Genomic DNA, 14,822 nt, shown 5'->3' on the forward strand with positions numbered 1-14,822 from the left:
CTTCAGCAAGAACAAACACACCTGAGAGACCCGAGAGGACACGGATCAGCTCCACATTCGACAGTGAACTCACTTCACTTCACTTGACGCTGCTTTTACTCCACAAGCGCTTGAATAGATCGATTATCGATCATCTGCGACTCGACAGTGAGTGATTTTGTGCGATCAGAAGGTCAAAGTGCGCCAAAGGTAAAGATATTTATCATTTCTGATGTTAAATATGAAATGTGAGCTGCTGTTGTTTCAGATTTAAAAAGTTTAGTAACATTTAAAGCGATTTTGTATAACAAAATAGTTTAAAAAATATATATTTCAATCAAATATTATTAGAAAGCTGCATGACATTTACTATGGTAATACTAGGCTATATATAAGAAACATACAACCTTGGAAAATACTATTATAATACCGTAATGTCTATAATACCAATATATATATATATATATATATATATATATATATATATATATATTTATATATATATATATATATATATGATAAAATTAGTTTTAGAACCATACTACATTTTTGGCATATTAACCAGTCTATTACCATGCTCTATAAGCATTTATAGGTTTATACACACACATGTACCATAGTAATCCATTATTTTTTGGATCTTCGAACATGTACCATAGTTATTTCATGGTAATCTGTTAAGCACTTTGTGGTATTGTATATAAATACCATTGTATATGCATAAATGAAAGTACCATTACATTGCCTTCCATTATCATCACTGTACTGTGGTATCAGCATAGTACTTTCTGTTCAGGAGGTTTAAGATCATGCATTTGTGTTTGATAATTATCGATCATCACAGACTGTATGTAACTTGTAAATGGTTTGTGTGAAGTGTAAACAAGAGACACCAGACTCGTCGAGCCGCATCTATGACAGTAATCATTAAAGAACCACATCAAGGTGTCAGCGCTCCGCTTTATTTGATGCTCGCAGTGTTTCTAGATCTTGACACTGCATTGAGGAATGCGATCCGCCCAAGAGGTGAAAGTGCTTATTGCTCTGGTATTTAACAGGACAGATTCCTTCTTTTCACTCGAGAACAGGCCTTAAACCAGCAGAACTAGAAGGAAGTATTGATGTGCTGGGTGTTCACAGGCAGTCCGAACAATAGCGGCAGGAGCGGCTCTATTGTGGCATGATAATTAGAGAAAACAAGAAAAATGCTGGTCAGCTTTATTCGGCTGTTTTTGCCCCGGTGACTCCCTGTTGTCACTAGGAATCATTCATATCGATCAGTTTCTATAAAATAGCAGGCTGATCTTTAGCGCTTGTGTTTTTGGAGAAGCTTCTAGCTCAGCGTTTGAAAACAGTTATTTTAGACATAGATGAATTCATGACTTGAGGAGTAATGCGTCATAGTGAGGTTTGTTACGCAATGATTTACAATGTTTGACTAATTAATGTTCTCACCGGTGCATGACAAATCAACATTATTCAGGAGTGATTTGTGCTTTGCTGTGATTACACGACCAGGCAGACGTGTGGACTTTGGAAGTTAAATGCATTAGCTACGATGTGGCATTCCTAGAGCTCAAACTGTAGATCATAGTTGTTCCAGCAATGACAAGGTCATGGGTTCGATTCCCAGGGATTGCATGGAGTTTTAGACAAATGTTCTTTTGAGATATTTGTTTAGAAATCTGCATTAATTGATTGATTGGTTTTAGAAGACACTGAAGGCAAAAACTTATCAAGTGATCTATAAATGCTAAGATTTGGATAAAAGCTTATGACTAAATGTAAATGTAAGGTAATGGGTTCTGAACCCAAGGAATGCATTGATTTTTATTTTTATTTTTACTATATTTGTTGTTTTTCTTTACAAACCTACATTTATTTTATTTGTTTGTTTGTAGAATATATTGAAGAAAAAACAACACGAGTTGCTCCAGCAATGACAATGTCATGGGTTCGATTCCCAGAGAATGAATAGATATTTAGACATATATTCATTTGTAATGTTTGTTTATGAAGCTGCATGATTGATTGATTGATTGATTGTAGAAGATACTGACAGAAAAACTCATCAAGTGCTTTAGAAATGCAAAGGTCATGGGTTCTAATCCCAAGGAATGCATTGATTTATTTTCTTTACAAACCTACATTTATTTCATTTGTTTGTTTGTAGAAGCTATTGACGGAAACACAACATGAGGTGCCCTAGCAATGACAAGGTCATGGTTTCGAGTCCCAGAGAATGAATAGATATTTTGACCTATACTGTATTCATTTGTTATATGTTGGTTTGCAAAGCTGCATTAATTTACTGATTGATTGACTGTAAAAATACTGAATGAAAACTCAAGTGCTTTAGAAATGCTAAGGTCATGGGTTCTAATCCCAAGGAATGCATTGATTATTTTAAACTTACATTTATTTTATTTGTTTGTTTGTCGAAGATTTTGAAGAAAAAACATCATGAAGTGCTCTAGCAATGGCAAGGTCATGGGTTCGATTCCCCTCAGAAAAAAAAGTATACCTTAAATGCAATACGTCACTTTGGATAAAAAACGCTAAACATGTAAACATAATAATCCAACTTTTTTCATGTAAAAAAAAAGTCTTATTAAATCCTTGAAATTAGATTTTTAGATGAATATATTTCTGAATCATTTAGTTACAAACCTACATTTATTGTAGGTGATATCTTAGGAAAAACGTCAAGTGCTGCAGAAACACCAATATCATAGGTTCGATTCCCAGGGAATGCATACATTTTTAGACATATGTATTTGTGATGTGTTTCCTTTACAAACCTTGACTGTAATGATTGTAGAAGTTACTGAATGAAAAACACAAAGTAAATGCAAGCTCATGGGTTCAACTCCCAGCAAATTCACTGATCTGTAGACATGTAATTGTGATGTGTTTCCTTAACAAACCTTCATATTTATTAAATTATTTATTTAATGACAATAGAAGATATAGAATAGATCATAGGTTCGATTCCCAGGAATGATTCCTGATTGCTAGTGTGTGTTTGCATCTCTACCGATGTGAGCTTACAGATCAGCTGCGTCTTTAAGGAAATCTGCTTGTAGACCTTACAATTCAATAGAATGCAATAGAAATGCAATATTTTTTAAAGTGTTATTGTTTATACCATGGTAACTGGTTACATTTGAAGTACAATGTCAATTGAATAATATATGATATGATTAGTGTCAGTTCAAACTTGCTACAACAGCACCTTGTAGATTTGATTCAGGTGTTTGGACAAGGTTTGTTGTCTTAACTGCGGGAAATCGGTGACAATAAGAGCTGATGTCTGATGTGAGGAATGTTTCCTGATGTTTTATTCTGAGTGACATCAACACACAGGTATACGAGCGCCGCCCTCGAACGCATTCTTTCATAACTTTCATTGTGCATCAAGTCAATCGTCTGTTTATTAAACCATCTGTGATGTTGCCATGGCGAACATTAAAGAACCCTATGACTCATGTGACAGAGGTGAAAGTGTAATTGTTACAATGTAACATTCCGTTTCCCGCCATCCACAATAGAGCTGCAGGATCAAACCTCCTGTTATAAACACACATACGCCTTATTAGTCAAGCGCTGGCCGATGACATCATACAGGGTTTTAATAAACGGCCTTATTGAGCTGAATCTGTAATAGTGCATCAGAGGTGGACTATGATACCACTGAGTGTTTTTTCCTGAATGTGAGGAATGCAGTTAACAGCCCTGTGAGCATGGAGCTCAAGTATGTTCAGAATGAAGGTGTCACCCGTCGCTTTTTATAGAAGCTAACACCCCAAATCAACCTCAGAAATATTTCAGGAGCTTGTCATTCTCCTGAGGGTTTGCCTTATACAGCAGCATATTTCATTAGTGTTGTGCAGGCTCTTGTTTACACTGATGTTCTGCAATATTGAAGTGCAAGAATGTCAGTAAGTTTCTCAGCTCTTTTTGCATTTCTGTAATGAGATCTGAAGCATAAATTTGGTGCATATGCTCAAAAGAAGCACTGTAGTATTACCATGGTTTTATGGTAGTGCTTCCGTGCCAATATCGTTTTCTTTGCTGATAAGTGGTTATAAATTTGAAGTATATCATATGATTAGTCTCATTAAGTTTGTTAAAGTACCATAAAATAAAACTAATGTTTTTTTTATTAATATTTTGAATTAGTGTAAATATATACATACATACATATACGTATATATATATATATTTATATATATATATATATATATATATATATATATATATATATATATATATATATATATATACATGTTCTGTTTTAATTAGTTTAATAAGATATTAAATAAATGACATTTTTATTAGATTTTATTATATTTATTTTATTAGATATTAGGGGTTGCAAAGGGACAGTACATTTCAGGTTAAGTTTTACAAACTTTCCAAAAGTTTCCGAAAACTTCCCAGATTTTTCACCAAGTTTCCAAAAAATCCTTGGAAAGTTTCAGGAAATTTGCCTGGAAATGTTCCAACCCTTTGCAACCCTTGTTATTTTCATACATCAAGTTAATTAAAATGAGAAATGTTGTCTTGGCATATAGCTGATTAAATTAAATTAAGTGAAATTTAGACTCACAGTTCTGCTCCTCTTATTGCAGACACATCAGTTTTTCCCATCTGACTCTATCTCTGTTAAACTCAGTCGGCAAGTTACTGGTGCCAAACGATTGCACTGAAATTGTACGGTGGATTTGCTTTTAAACCACTTTCATTGAGGAACTGCTTGGAAATTACATTGAATTAGAAGTGAAATTAAAAGTAGAAAGGCTAAAATAGTATTTACTTGTTAAACATACTCCAGTAATTGTATAATGTTTTATTTACAGCTTCAAGACATACTAAAAGTACCTTAATATTACACACTCTTAATTTCAAGTTTTTAAAAAAATCTACAAATCCTTGAACTAGAATAAATGTGATTCTACATGCATTAATTTATGATTGTTTAGCTCTTTTTTTAAAAATTTTTTTTTAAGTTTTAATATCTTGTGAGGCATTACTTTTTCAGCTTTTTTGCGTGTATTTTTAGGATCTTTTATATTTTAACTTAAAAATAGTAAAACAAGGCTGATACAAAATGTAAAAGCAGTGTGTATAATTTTGCATATGTATTATTTTATTTAATATATATATATATATATATATATATATATATATATATATATATATATATATATATATATATATATATATATATATATATATATATAAAATTTTTGAATAAAAGGCCTGAGATTTTAATCAGAAAAAAAGTGTACATCAGGATTATTATTGTTAACAAAAACGTAAACCATAAAAAATGCCATTATTCGAAATAAAAATAAATATTAACTGAAATAAAAAAATCTTAATTTTATTATTGATCAAAGTAATTATAAATGTGTTAATTGTGGTATATTTACTGTTATCTAACCCAACTAGAAAATTAAAAAATTTCTTATTATTGTAAATAATAATAATAATAATAATAATGCATTTAATTAATATTATTATTTTTTATTTTCTTTTTTTTATCAACCAAACCTTATATTTGTCTAATTGTAATCAGTTGATGGATTTGGAGTGTTAATCATTGTAAGAATAAGCACTGAGCGGTTTGATCTGATAATGTCCCACTATAGAGTCACAGTGAGAAACCTCATCAGTGCTGTGTGAGTTTAAAGTGAGTTGTCTTCATCTGTTCTGCGTGTAATGATGGTTTTGGACGGTAAGGCCACTCCTTGGATTGACAGCAGGACTCTTCAGCTGAATGTGTGTTGGTTTTGAGTTGTCAGTCGTCTGTCAGAGCCTCCTTGTTTCTCTCTCTCGTCTTTCATTACGGTCTTATTTGCATGTGAAGTCGGTTGTCTGGTATTTTTCCGCCTCCCTGAAGGATCGCCGTCCGTCTCGCAAACCCAAAACTTGGCAACCACCCAATATTTGGTCACCAATTATTTTTCTTGATTGGGCTTCTGTCTCCGGCACAATTAAGCTCCACATCAGGGCTAATTAGGATGGAGTTTGTAGGGTTGTTTTCGAAACTCAAAGGAAGTAAACTTTGTTTGAGGAGTGGATGTATATCGCCCCCTGTCTGCTGCTCGGAGATCATCCGGATCAGAACAGATCCAGATCCAGAGATGATGATGTTTATGTTCATTTCCAACATGTTCATCTATTTAATAATGTTTTAAAGTCCTGCTCATTTGGTTGCGTGATTTTATGTACTTTTCAGTTTAGATTTTTAGCTCTTCAACAAAGTAAAAAAAAAAAAAAAATAGAAATGTCTTCTTGACAACTATGTGATTCTGAAATAATAATAAAAAAAAATAATAAAAATCTAAAGTATTAAAAAAAATTCTACTATTTTCATATATATTTTAAAATATTTTGACATTTTTATATTCCTTTATTTTCTATTATTTAAGTTTTTGTAGCTTTGTTGTTTTTGTCATATTTTTATTAGTTTATTTTAGTTTACACCCCAATGTTTCTTTTTCTTTATTTAAACAAAAGGTACCAATTTATATAAATAAATACAAATTTTAATTATTGGTGTGCATTTTAAAATAAAATACTCTTCGTTTTTCTATTCAAAAATTTCAAACACACACACACACACACACACACACACACACACATATTATATTCAAATAATGTTTCCCTTGTTGATGCGATTGCTTTGGTTCATCAGAAATCTTGAATATGCATTGCATGCATGTTATTTTGAGAAGTCTAGATGTCTAAATATATGTTCTAGTCTCTGTGTTTTTGTGTTTTGCTTGAATTATGGCTTGCAGTCAGTCGTATGAATCCATTGTTTCATTACAGTCTGTCTAAAGAATGTGAAAGCTTAAAGCAGACTGTCAGCAGATCGTCCGTCTTCTTTAGAAACTATGAAAGCAGAATCTAAATCCAGGTCGTCTGGACTGCACGGACAGCATGCGTTCAGTTGATCTAATAATTATCTGCACGCTCAGATGCTTGTGTTTTAGCGGCTGAACTGCATCTGCGTGAACTCTTCTCTCTGTAATCACTGCTGTATTGTTGGGCCGGTTCGACGAGGCTCTGATGGAGGATAAGTGGCCAGAGATGTGTTTGTCAAGCTCTTGAGATGGTCAACAAAAGGCCTTCCAGCTGTGCCACCTGACATCCGGCATCAGCACGTTCACTTCGGCTTTTATCAGAGAGAAGTGTGTAGCGATCGTCAAACAAGCCTCTGTCTCCTGCTGGAAACACAGATGAAGCTTTTAGTTTCTTCATGGGAGCGTTTGCTCATTAGTTGTGATGAATAGAGATGGTAATAATCATTTTCATCATCTTATATTTTATTTATATTTAATTTGCCAAACCTTTAACTGAAAATAAAAAATAAAATGTTTTATGAAGAATAATAAATAATAATAATTGTGTTAATGCAATTGTTAATATTTATTTTACAGTTAACTAATTTTATATATATATATATATATATATATATATATATATATATATATATATATATATATATATATATATATATATATTAAAAATAATGCATTTTATTAATATTTTTATTTTTATTATTGTAAGATCTTTTACTGAAAAAATACAAAAGTTAATAATAATAATAATAATAATAATAATAATACATTTCATTAATATTTGTATTTTATTTTTATCAAACCTGAAAATGCTTATTATTATTGTCATTGTCATCATTATTATTATTAGTAATAGTAGTAGTATTGTTTATTATTATTAATAATAATAAATTCAAATTTTCATATTTATTTTCATTCTAGCTTTTAACTGAAAAACACTAGAATAAATTATATTATTATTATTAATAGTAGTAGTATTGTTTATTCATAATAATAATAATATTTTTTTTAATATTTGTATATTATTTTCAATCTAAATTTTAACTGAAAAATATTAAATAAATGTTATACTTATTATTATTAGTAGTAGTAGTAGTATTTATATATTTATTTTCAGTCAGGAAAAATACTAAAATAATTGCAATTTCTTGTTCTTCCCATTATCACTGTTTTATTATTATTTATAGTATTTTTTAACTGAACGATTTTAGATTTTTTACATTTGTGTATTTTTACTGCTCTGGTGTGAACGCTCTTATCTCCTGGTTCCTGCTCTATCAGCGCTGAGCTGGTCTTCTCCTGCTGTTGTGTAACGGTTCAGATGAACACCACGGTGTACTCCGTCTCCTAGCTGAGGGAATCTGGGAGTGTTTGGAATTTGTCCAGAAGTGACAGTTCTATTGCAGAATTCCAATGGAATGAGTCACGTTGTCATGGCAGCAGGTGTGTGAGGCTGTGATTGGTCAGTGATTTGTCTCTGGGCTTCATTCAGACCCTCTGCATCATCTCCATCAGAACAGGACGAGACCTCTCACGCAGTTAAATCTGCAATAGTTCGCGTTAAAGCAGTTTTATTGACCAGAGCTGCACAAAGACACCAGCTGCTCTCAGGAAAAGACTTTAACTCTGATATTTAACCCCGGAGGCAGTGCACTAGATGAAACGCTGAAGGTCTGAAGGTCAAAGGGCACTGACAAACACCTTTGTTTCCGTCTGTAGCACCTGACTGATCCATCACACACAATTCAGTTCAAGTTTATTTGTTTAGCGCTTTTCACTATACAAATCATTGCACAGCAGCTTTAATGAAAATTAAGATTTTACAATATATTTAGTAGTAGCTGACTGTTTATTTTATTTTTATATTTAATATTTTGTTTTATTCATATTGTTTTTATTTTATTATTATTATTTTTTAAATATGTTTACATTAATGTAGCATATATATGTGTGTGTGTGTGTGTGTGTGTGTTTACATTATTATTTAATTTAATTTATATTTTATCTTCTTTGTGTTCCCAGCATTACCTGACCAATCACAGATAAAGATTTTATTTTATTTTATTTTATTTTGTTTTATTCTATTTTATTTTATTTTATTTTATTTTATTTTATTTTATTTTATTTTATTTATTTATTTATTTATTTATTTATTTATTTATTTTTATTTTATTTTATTGTGTTAGCTTTTATTTTGTTACTCTTTTTTTATTTTTTATTAGTTTATATATATTTATTATTATTATTATTATTATTATTGTGTTCACAGCACCACTTAATCTTATTTTTTTATTTAATTTGTTAATATATTATATATTTTATCATCTTTGCACCATCTGACCAATCAGAGACATTAATTTTTATTTTTTTTAATAGTTAAAAATGTTTAGTTTAGTTTTATTCATGTATTTGATATTTGTGTATGTCAGTCCTCAGTCAGATCAGGTTCTGCAGGTTGAAAAGTCTCCTGTACATTTCTAAAACAATATGTTACAGAAGGAGCGTTGGTTATTGAGCATCAGAATGCATTTATCAGTGTTCAGTTGGTAATAATAAGCCAGGTGTCTTTTATCTTGAAGCCTGTTTGACCTGACGCAGAGATTATTGTATATTGCGCCACCTTTATGAGGAATTGTGTGGACCGGGTGTATTTGAGCTGGATTGAAGCTGTGTGTGTTTGGTAACCTCTTAAAACTGAGTGATATTTAAAACAGCCGCACCCACACACACACACACACACACCCTGCGGGAGAGAGAAAGTGTGTGTGTGTGTGTGTGTGTGCTTGGGTTGAATGCCCCTCCAGCACACGCCCTGTTCCCAGCATGCCTTTCACCTACATGCCACAGGACGCTGTCACACAGAACTTTGCACATGTTTTCATCTGCTGGACGAGTGACAGGCGAGGAAACCATGGCATATTTCTCCCTAAAATTATATTAAAGAAGCCTGTTTTTAACATCATTAACATTTTTTGCATTGTGACATTTTTCATGACATTCAGAGACCAGTCTGACAGGGCGCTCCACTCTGTTGATAATAAACAGTCATGCATCAGGGGGAGGGGCTTCCTCCTTCTACAGGACATCTGATTGGACGGAAGAATAACTCCAATCCTTCCTGTAAACTCCAGCGTGAGCCATTCTGGTTAATACATGATCTAACTGAGGAATATTTACTGCGTTTATTAGCCTTAGCCTTTGCTCACAGAGCTCTTGCTTCAGTATCAGTGAGACTCTATTATAAGTTTTTCTAATAGTTTGAATTTGATGTTATTTTTATGTTTCCCTTTTTTATTATAATTTTTTTATATGCCTACGTAGTATTTATAAGGTTTTAGTTATTTTAGTGAATCACATAAAAAAAAAAAAAAAAATATATATATATATATATATATATATATATATATATATATATATATATATATATATATATATATATGTATATGTTTTATGAATTTGCTGCAATAATTAATTTTTTGTTTGCACCTTTTTATGATATCACTGTTTGTTGCTTCAGTTTGCATGATCTGCTGGATTATTGTGGATGTCAAGCGGTTTTTATGCAATAAACAGACTGAAGATGATGAAGATGATGAGGATGTAATGGCCAGCTGTGGCTGTAATAAATCTGCTTGTTTTGCATGTTTAATCCAGTTTCATTCTGCAATCATGAGTCAAGAATAAGATATAAAAAAATCAGCAGTGATGTCATGTTTGGGGTGTTTTACAGTGTCAATTAATATTTCTGAAAATATGCAAATCAGTTTAGTAACCGTTGGAGTGTGCATTGCATCTTGAGATACTGTATCGCATGTAAATACATATTGCATGCTACAGAACAGAAATAGTAGTATGATATGGTAAAAAAATTATTCTAAATCATTCGGAAACCAAGAGATTAATGTGCACCATTTTATATATATATATAAATTTATATATCTTTTTTAAATTTTGTTTTTATTTGTCAGTTCAATTTAAATTTGTATTTTTAATCGACTTTTATTTGTCATTTTTTTGGAATTTTTATATGTTTATTTTCTTTATCTTTTCTTCTCGTTTTATTTTTTGTATTTAGTATGGTTTAAGTCTTTTGTTTTTCATTTTTTTTTATTTTATTTCTTAAGTTCTTTTATTTCTATAAATTTTTTTCTTTCTTTAATTTTTTTATTTTTTTTTGTTTTATTTTATTTTTTATTAAACTGCTTTAGTTTTAAATTTTCTTTCTGCTTTATTTAAAAAAAAATCTTAATTTCTTCTATTACTTCTATCTATTTTTTTATTTGTTTCATTTATTTATTTATTATTATCTTTTATTTTTTTATTAAACTGTTTTAGTTTTATATTTTTAAATACATTTAAATACAATGTATTTTCTTATCTTTTTTATTTATTTAGTTTTTTTTTTTCTATTCAGTGTTATTCAGTTACCCCCCCCCCCAAGCTAATATCTTACATATATAAGGTTGCACATGCACCAGGAGTTTTCTGCATTGATGAATGCGTGGCCGTCTCCAGTCCGAGGTGTGTGTGAGTGTGTGTGTGTTCAGATGGAGACGTGTTGTGATTCACATCAGCAGCAGATCGACAGATTGAAGTCTTCTGTCTGTGTTCGTCCCATCTGGGACTGAAATCTCCCAGCAGCTCCGAGGTCCAGCGCCGTCTGAGTCCATTAGTCATCTGTGTGTTATAGTGACACTTCATCAGCTTAACGTGTGTGTGTGTGTGTGTGTTTCAACAGTGTGTTTCTGAAGAGCACAGAGAGACTTCAAGGAGACTTGAGAAACTGATTAACTGAACTAACAGCAGAACGACACGAGAAACACCACGTGAGTGAGTACAAACACACACACACACATCAGAAATATGAATATCTGTGAGAATACATGAGTGTACATGAGGTAATGATGATGTAATGTGTTAATGTTGAGTGATGAGACACACAGGACTTGGATTAGATGTAATTATCATAACTGTGCAAGCACCAGAGACTAATATTACACACTGCATCAGACTGATCCCAGCATGCTTTGCTGCAGAGCAAAGAGACATCTGACACATTAGTGTGTGTGTGTGTGTGTGTGCGTGCACATGAGAGCGTGTGTGTGTGTGTGTGTGTGTGTGCACATGAGAGCGCGCGTGTGTGTGTGCGCGTGTGTAAACGCACATCATGTGATTTTCTTTCCTACTCTCCTGCTTTCTTTTAATTTTTTACTCCTTTCATTTTTCTTTTCAGTTTAAGTTAATTTTTTTTATTTAGTATTTTGTTTTATTTATGTTAATAAAATATAAAAATATTTTTATTTACTTTTATTATATTGTTTTTCTTTTAAATTAATTATAATTTGTATTCAAAATGTATTTATTATTTTATTCAATTGTTTATTTTTCTTCTTTTACTGATTCTTACATTTGTTTTAATGTAATAATTTTTTTATTTTTGCTTTGTTTTTTTTATATTTAATTTATTTAAATCTATTTTAAATCTTTTTTTTTTTCTTTCTTAGTTTTTCTCTTTTCTCTTTTCCTTCTTTTTTCCTGCATGCGTCTCTCATTCCTCTCTAATCCTTCGTTCTAGCAGCCGTTACGACTGAATTAACTCTTTAAGTGGAGGCTGATTTGCATATTAACCCTAAATCAGTCTGGTCCGAGCTCATGTCGATGCTTGTTCACGTTTGGGAAACTAACACCTGTTTTCTCTTCAAGAGTCAAACACACAGTCTGTGTAATCCCATATCTGACACGTTTCATGATTGCTGAGACTTTATTTGGTGAACTTTCATTTTTAATCCGAACTGAAAGCACATGTTTTTGTACATTAAATCCTTTAAATCAGCAACAATAAAAACAAACATCTCATATTCAAAGAAAACTCAGATTCTTCAGACTTCTTTCTTTCTTTCTTTTCCTATTTATATTTATTTTTATTGTTTGTTATTTTTTTTATTTGTATTTACTGTTTTTCTTTTCCTTCTTTTCTTTATTTTACATTTATTAGTTTTTTTATGTTCAATTGTTTTTATTTTGGTCTATTTAAAAAAAAAATGTTTTATTTTATTTTTTTCATTAATTTATTTTCACATTTTTCTTTATCTTTTTATTTTTCAAAATTAATTTCTTTTTATTTCTTTTTCTTTCTATCTTTTTTATAATTTTTGTTTTTAACCCTTTCTTTCTTTCTTTCTTTTCCTATTAATATTTATTTTTATTGTTTGTTATTTTTTAATTTGTATTTATTGTTTTTCTTTTCTTTTATCTTTTCTTTATTTTCTTTGTTTAACATTTATTTGTTTTTATTTATGTTCACTATTTTTTTTAATTCTTTATTTTTTCTTTTAATTTATTTTCTAATTTTTTATTTATTCAAAATGAATTAATTACTTTTTTTTTTCTTTCTTTCAATCTATCTTTTTTTTCTTATTTTAAATGTTTTATCAATTATTCTTATATCTTTCTTTCCGGTTGAATCTTGCATTGAAGTGTCGTCCTGCACGCAGCGAGATTCGTCTGGTTTCTGGGCTCATATCAATATGTCATTCATGTTTTCATAATTAATCGCATGTAGTTGTTCGTCAGGTTTCGCAGATTCTTCTCCTGTTTAACTTCTTAATCATCTTTGGTTCTTCTGTGTTCCTGGAGTTCTCTGCATTTGTTTGTTGGTCCTCTCAGTGTTTTTATTTCCTGAAGCGTCCGTGTTCGTGTCCGTCCTCTTTGTGTGTTGTCTCTGGAAGGAGACGATGATCAGATCTCACCTCATAAATCATGGCGTCTGTGATGGAGAGGAGTGTTTCAGACAGATCCTCTCATTATCAGCCTCATCTGTCGCTCACGCCGCGTCTGATTGGTCCAGAGAAATCATAGCGCTCTAGTACAAGTGCTGATGAAACCCTAACCAGCTAAAACACTCAGAACTTCAGTCTTGTTTTATAAGATATCACAGTTTTTGATTTTTTTAACCAGATTCGACGTGCATCATTCCCAGGTGTTTTACTCTGTAAATTAATGATCGCTACAGAAGATGCATCCTTTCACTTTATCTTTGATTCTTAATGTTCTGTTTTCATCTTATTTTTTAGGAAGATCGGTATCATTTAGTATGTTTTTAGAGCTTCACATTTTCCTGATGATCAGTTCTTGTGCTTTGAGACTCATGGTCACTTCATAGTGCACACTTCATAGTGCTTTACTGCATCTCCCTCTAGTGGAGAAATCACAGACTTCAGATGGGGACCTGACCTTACGACAGATGATTTTACAGAAATCTATTATTTTTATTTATGTATTTTTTTCTCCAGAGGATGCATATTCAGTGTACTATAATGAGAATATGAATGAAATTAATTGTGCTTTTTTTTTTTTTTTTAAGAAGCGTGCCCAAAATCACAATAATTAAATAAGAATAAAAAAAATTAAAATATAAAATAGCCAAATAAGTAACCTGTGGCTCCTACACTGAGATAAGTTTGGTCTAGAGTAATCTTTCACTCAGAAATTGCTCGTAAATTTCAGAAAATAACATTGCATCTGTGAAACTTTAAAGTAGACGACTGAAAACTGAAATATTGTTTCATTAAATATTATTATACAATTATATAAAAATTAATAGTATTATATAATTAAAATATATATTTAGTTATTATTTTTTAAATAAATATGCATGCAAATATATAAAGTATTTAAATATATAAACATATTTATATAATCTAATAATCTTTATTTGATCTCCTGTAACGTCCTGTTTAATGTGTGTCAAAGGTTATAGCAGGAGCTTGTGTGGACTCAGAAACTGAGTTTGAGTTGATCTAAATAACATCTTTATGTTTTGGTGAAACTCAGTGAGAGTTTGGGTGAGGTGTGTTTAACTGTCATGTTTTATTCTCCGTCTCTCTCTCTCTCTCTCTCTCTCTCTCTCTCTCTCTCTCTCTGTATGTTAGTTGGCATTAGAGAAACGAGAGCTGCTGAAGTGCATTG

At 31.1% G+C, this 14,822-nt stretch overlaps 1 protein-coding gene across 4 annotated transcripts in view; it reads left to right on the top strand.

Annotated features, from left to right (window-relative positions):
• LOC127986516 (cingulin-like protein 1) overlaps nt 1–14,822 on the top strand; it is a 32,442-nt gene continuing 17,620 nt past the window's right edge. The window contains exons 1-3 of one of the 4 annotated variants that reach the window (XM_052588792.1): nt 1–189; nt 11,593–11,684; nt 14,786–14,822. The exon at nt 14,786–14,822 is cut by the window's right edge and continues 90 nt beyond it. The gene's annotated coding sequence lies outside the window, so the exon portion shown is untranslated. The remainder of the gene's footprint in view (nt 190–11,592; nt 11,685–14,785) is intronic. The other 3 variants (XM_052588793.1, XM_052588794.1, XM_052588795.1) reach the window with 3 other exon arrangements.

This window comes from Carassius gibelio, chromosome B21, assembly GCF_023724105.1.
Source record: "Carassius gibelio isolate Cgi1373 ecotype wild population from Czech Republic chromosome B21, carGib1.2-hapl.c, whole genome shotgun sequence".
NCBI lineage: Eukaryota > Metazoa > Chordata > Actinopteri > Cypriniformes > Cyprinidae > Carassius > Carassius gibelio.